Genomic DNA, 6,467 nt, shown 5'->3' on the forward strand with positions numbered 1-6,467 from the left:
TTTTTTTTTTAATTTTTTGCCAGTCCTGGAGCTTGAACTCGGACTGGGCACTGTTCCTGAGCTTCTTTTGCTCAAAGCTAGCATTCTACTACTTGAGACACAGTGCCACTTCCAGCTTTTTCTGTTTATGTGGTACTGAGGAATCAAACCCAGGGCTTCACACATGCTAGGCGAACACAGTAAGCCACATCCCAGCCCAGGATTACCAGCTTTTTACTGAGTACCTACTATTGCCATGTGTGGTGATTTTTTTTTACCCAAGAGGAAAATCCTACATGCTAAGGGCTTGTAGCAGATGAGCAGCAAAACTGACTAGCTCTTGCCCAGTGCCCCTTCTATGATGTGTTTTGTGTCATGAGCCCTCAACTACCTGCCATTTAGTATCTAGCTGCTCCTGCATGCCAAGCTCTGTCCCTGGAGATAGGTGAGAGAGTGAGAGCATTTAGACTTGACAATCCAGTCCATATGTCTTGATGAGGAATCAATTTACCAGAGACACACCACCTACAAAACCCGTGATGCTCTGCTTGAGGACGCACAGGAAAGAGCACGAATCCAGGGCGGGGGTGTGGCTCAGTTAAGAGTGTACTTGCCTAGTATCCACAGGACCCTGAATCTGACCACCAGCATAAAAATAAAAAGCATGATGGGCTAGGAATGTTGCTTAGTGGTAGAGTGCTTGCCTAGTGTGCATGAAGCCCGGGGTTCAACTCCTCAGTACCACATACACAGAAAAAGCCAGAAGTAGAACTGTGCATTACCTGGTAGAGAGCTGGCCTTGAGCAAATGAAGCTCAGGGACAGTGCCCAGGCCCTGAGTTCAAGCCTCAGGACTGGCAAAAAAAAAAAAGCATGAGTCAGTATGAAGGTATATGCCTGTAATTCCAACATTTGTGAGGCTGAGGCAAGAGGATCTAATATGAACCACCAGCTAAGTGCTACTCAATTCTAGCTACTCAAAAGGCTGAGGCATGGAGGATCAAAGTTTAAGCCAGTTTGGGCAGAGAAGTCTTTGAGACTCCATCTCTACTTAACCAGCAAAAAAGCCAAAACTAGTTGGCTGTTGGCTTATACCTGTAATTCTAGCTATTCAGGAGGCTGAAATCTGAGGATCATGGTTTCAAAGCCAGCCCAGGCAGGAAAGTCCATGAAACTCTCCCAATTAATCACAGGAAGAGCTGGAAGTAGAGTTGTGGCTCAAGTGGTAGAGCACTAGCCTTGAGTAAATAGAACTCAAAGACAGCTCCCAGGCCTTAAGTTCAAGGCCCAGGACCAGCACCCAAAAAGAAGCCAAACTGAAGGTGTGGCTCAAGTGGCAGAGCACCAGCCATGAACAAGAAAAATTAGTATAAGCTCTGAGTTTAAGCCCCAGTACCAAAAAAAATTGTTTTAAACTATGGATCCCTTTCCTAGCTACACATGGGAGGTAGGCATAGGAGGATCATGGAGAGAGTGGGTAAAAAGTGAAAGAACCTGAAATACCAAAGAACAAAGGGTTATAAATGTGGCTCAAGTGGTAGTGTAGTTGTCAAGACCCTGAGTTCAAACCCAACTTCTGGCAAAAAAATAAAATAAAAAAAACCTCATCATAGCTCTGCCTGTTTATTTCTATCTGGTTCCATCACTCTGACACTGTTTCCTATCTATAAAATAGGACAGTACAGTTTCTATTCTATAGAGCTCTTTTTTTTTGTCGGTCGTGGGGCTTGAACTCTGGGTTTGGGCACTATCCCTGAGCTTTTCAGCTCAAGGCAAGCACTCTACCACTTGAGCTACAGTGCCACTTCTGGTTTCCTAGTGGTTTATTGGAGATAAGAGTCTCACAGACTTTCCTGCCTGGGCTGGCTTTGAACCACGATCCTCAGATCTCAGCTTCCTTAGTAGCTAGGATTACAGGCGTGAGATACTGGCGCCCAGCCCTGTACAGCTCTTGTGAGAATTATATGTATTATGTTTACAACAGTACCTGGTCATAGTATAAGTGCTACTTAAATGTATTTTTTTTTCCAGTGGTGGTGGGAGTTAAACCTAAGGCCTCACACATAATGGGCAAGTGCTTTACCCCAGCCTCACTGTTTGCTTATGTGTGTGTACACACACACATGGGCATGCGCATACACACACATATGCACATATTAGTCCTGGAGCTTGAATTCAGGGCTGTCCTTGCTGAGCTGTTCCTGAGCTTTTTTTACTCAAGGCTAGCACTCTGCCACTTGAACCACAGCTCCACTTCTGGCTTTTTTGGTATTAATTGGAGATAAGAATCTCTTTTTTTTTTTTTTGCTCAGTCATGGGCCTGAACTCTGGGCCTGGGCACTGTCTCTCAGCTCTTCAGCTCAAGGCTAGCACTCTACTACTTAAGCCACAGCACCACTACGGCTTTTTTCTGCTTATGTGGTGCTGAGGAATCGAACCCAGGGTCCATGCATGCAAGGCAAACACTCTACCTCTGAGCCACCTTCCCATAAGATAAGAATCTATGTAAGCAGAGCACTGATGGCTCATACCTGTAATCCTACTCAGGAGGCTGAGATCTGAGGATCTTGGTTCAAAGCCAGCCCAAGCAGGAAAGGCCATAAGACTATCTTCAATAAACCACTCAGAAAATTGGAAGTGGCGCTGGGGCTCAAGTGATAGAGCTCTAGTGTGGAGCTGAAGAGCTGAAGGACAGCACCCAGGCCCAGAGTTCAAGCCCCACAACTGACAAAAAAAGAAAAAAAATCTTAGGGACTTTCCTTCCTGGTCTGGCTTCAAACTGTGATCCTCAGATCTCAACCTCCCAAATAGCAAGGTTGGCAGGCACGCCAACAACTGTATTTTGTTTTATTTTATTTCTTTTTTCTTTTCTTTTGTCGGTCATGGGGCTTGGGTGCTGTCCCTGTGCTCTTCAGCTCAAGGCAAGCACTCTACCACTTGAGCTACAGAGCCACGTCTGGTTTTCTAGTGGTTTATTGGAGATAAGAGTCTCATGAACTTTCCTGCCTGGGCTGGCTTTGAACCTTGATCCTCAGATCTCAGCCTCCTGAGTAGCTAGGATTACAAGTATGAGACACCAGCGCCTGGCTTGTATTTTATTTTCAACTTTTTTTTTTGCCTGTCCTGATGCTTGAACTCAGGGCCTGGGAGTTGTCCCTGAGCCTTTTTGTACACAAGGCTAGCACTCTACCACCCTTGACCTCTTTGTGTTCAAGACTAGCGCTCGACCACTTGAGCCACAGTACCACTTCTGGATTTTGAGTAGTTAATTGGAGATAAGAGTCTCACAGGGGCTGGGAAGATGGCTCAGTGGTAGAGTGCTTGCCTTGCATGCATGAGGCCCTGGGTTCAATTCCTCAGCACCACATAAGCAAAAAGAAAGAAAAAAAAAAGAGTCTCACAAGGACTTTTCTGCCTTGTCTGACTTCGAACCACGATCCTCAGATCTCAGCCTCCTGAGAAGATCAGTTAGGATTACAGGGGTGAGCCATCAGCACCCAGCTCAACCTTTTTTATTTTTTTTGTTGGCTGTGGGGCTTGAACTCTGGGACTGAGCTCTGTCCCTCAGCTCTTCAGCTCACGGCTAGCACTCTACCCCTTGAGCCACAGTGCCACTCCCTGTTTTCTGGTGGTTAATTGGAGAAAGAATTTCACTGCCTTTCCTGCCCAGGCTGGCTTTGAACCATGATCATCAGATCTCAGCCTCCTGAGTAGCTAGGATTACAGGTGTGAGCCACCAGTGCCCAGCCTTTTTTTTTTTTTTTTTCTCTTGATGATATAGGGGTTTGAACTCAGGGCCTTGTGCTTAAGTTACACCTCCAGCCACTAGTTTTCAAACTCTTTTTTTTTTTTTGGTCGGTCATGGGGCTTGAACTCTGGGCCTGGACGCTGTCCCTCAGCAATTCAGCTCCAGACTAGCATTCTACCACTTGAGTCACAGCACCACTTCCGGTTTTCTGGTGGTTAATTGGAGATAAGAGTCTCACAAACTTTCTTGTCTGGGCTGGCTTTGAACCACAATCCTCAGATCTCAGCCTCCTGAGTAGCTAGACTTACAGGTGTGAGCCCCCAGCACCGAGCTTAGTTTTCAAATTCTTTAACTGAGCTCATCTGAATTGGGGTAAGAGAGTAAGAGATAGTGGGATTGTAAGGGGATGTAGAAATTTCCAGCATATCCCTGTGGTTGGGGAAATTTTAGCAGTGTTTATCCTTAGTGCTGGCTCAGATGGAAGTGTCAAGCTATCTGAACAACTTAACTCTGGGTGTGTGTGAGCAGCTGAGTTGGGTGTCAGTATGTTCCACTTGAACTCATTTCCTCTTCCTCAAGTGGGAAGGTCAGTTTTAGGTCAGACTTGATACATAACATAATTTTTCATTAAGAGGCTTCTGTTTTCTAAATTCCTATCCAGCTAGACACTTGATTACTTGATGTGTAGCTTCTAAGTATGTCTGAGAGACTTCTAGTTCTCCATGACTCATTGGGCTGGTTTTGCTTCATGTGAGGCAGGAGTTTTACCTCTCAGCTGCAGCCCCAGATCCCTCATATTCCTGCCATCACCTTCCCACAAAACCACAGAATAGAAATACAAAAGTAAGCCTGGCACCAGTGGCTCACACCTATAATTCTAGCTACTCAGGAGGCTGAGATCTGAGGGTTGAGGTTTAAGCCAGTGAGGGCAGGAAAGCCCAGGAGACTCTTATCTCCAATAAACTTCAAAACAAAACAAAAAACCCAAGCCCTTAAGTGGAGTTGTGGCTCAATGATAGCCTTGAACAAAAAAGCTCAGGGACAGCACCAAGGTTCTAAGTCCCAAGACACACACACACACACACACACACACACACACACACACACAATATCCCACCAAAACATATTTGTATTGATATATGACTATATAATACAGATATAAATACATTAAAATTTAAATATAACACTATGTCACTTTAAGCAATATTTGTTGCTTATTGACAAGATACATTCCGAGTAATGAGTAAATATGTTGTTAGCCAATCTCACCATTTTGTGATCATAATCCAGTCTACTTATAAAAATGAGATGGGGAGCCGGGCGCTGGTGGCTCACGCCTGTAATCCTAGCTACTCAGGAGGCTGAGATCTGAGGATTGCGGTTCAAAGCCAGCCCGGGCAGGAGAGACCCTGAGACTCCTATCTCCAATAAACCACCTGAAAACCGGAAGTGGCGCTGTAGCTCAAGTGGTAGAGCGCTCGCCTTGAGCTGAAGAGCTGAGGGACAGCGCCCAAGCCCATATTTCAAGCCCCACGACCAACAAAAAAAAAAAAATGAGATGGGGGGCTGGGAAGGTGACTCAGTGGTAGAACGCTTGCCTTGCATGCATGAGGCCTTTGGTTCAATTCCTCAGCATCACATAAGCAAAAAGAAAAAAGCCAGAAGTGGCGCTGTGGCTCAAGTGGTAGAACACTAGCCTTGAGCTGAAGAGCTGAAGAGCTGAGGGACAGCGCCCAGGCCCAGAGTTCAGGCCCCACAACCGGACCCAAAAAAAAAAAAATGAGATGGGTATAATGTTACTACGTGATATCATCTTATGGGACAATTGCCATATTTGTTGCCACTGACCAGAAAGTCAGTGTGTGATGCATGAATATAAAATATGAGAAAAGAAAAAGAAGCCAGGTGCTGGTGGCTCATACCTGTAACCCTAGCTACTCAGGAGGCTGAGATCTGAGGATTGAAGTTCAAAGCCAGCCCAGGCAAGGAAAGTCTGTGAGACTTTTTTTTTTTTTTTGTCGGTTGTGGGGCCTGAACTCTGGGCCTGGACACTGTCTCTCAGCTCTTCAGATCAAGGATAGTGCTTTACCACTTGAGCCACAGCACCACTTCTGGTTTTCTGCTGATTAATTGGGGATAAGAGTCTCATGGACTTTCCTGCCTGGGCTGGCTTTGAACCGAGATCCTCAGATCTCAGCCTCCTGAGTACCTAGGATTACAAGTACTTTAGCCATTGGCTAAAGTCCATGAGACTCTTATCTCCAATTAACTACCAGAAAACTAGAAGCAGCACTGTGCTTCAAGTGGTAGAGTTCTTATCCTGAGCTCACAAGCTCAGGGACAGCACCTAGGCCCAGAGTTCAAGCCCCACAACCGAAGGAAAAAAGAAAGAGAGAAAGAAAGGAAGAAAGCAAGCAAGCAATCGGGTGCCAGTGGCTCACACCTGTAATCCTAGCTACTCAGGAGGCTGAGATCTGAGGTTCAAAGCCAGCCCAGGCAGGAAAGTTCATGAAACTCTTTTTTTTTTTGGTCGGCCGTGGGGCTTGAACTCTGGGCCTGGGTGCTGTCCCTCAGCTCTTCAGCTCAAGGCGAGCGCTCTGCCATTTGAGCTACAGCGCCACTTCCGGCTTTCTGGTGGTTTTATTGGAGATAGAAGTTTCATGGTCTCTCCTGCCTGGGCTGGCTTTGAACCGGGATCCTCAGATCTCAGCCTCCTGAGTAGCTAGGATTACAGGCGTGAG

The 6,467-nt window shown here is 46.0% G+C and overlaps 1 protein-coding gene across 1 annotated transcript in view; it reads left to right on the plus strand.

Annotated features, from left to right (window-relative positions):
• Positions 1–6,467, plus strand: part of Espl1 (extra spindle pole bodies homolog 1 (S. cerevisiae)) — a 41,050-nt gene that overhangs the window by 3,542 nt on the left and 31,041 nt on the right. The window lies entirely within an intron of this gene.

The sequence above is a fragment of the Dipodomys ordii genome, unplaced genomic scaffold, assembly GCF_000151885.1.
Source record: "Dipodomys ordii isolate 6190 unplaced genomic scaffold, Dord_2.0 Scaffold155, whole genome shotgun sequence".
Lineage (NCBI taxonomy): Eukaryota > Metazoa > Chordata > Mammalia > Rodentia > Heteromyidae > Dipodomys > Dipodomys ordii.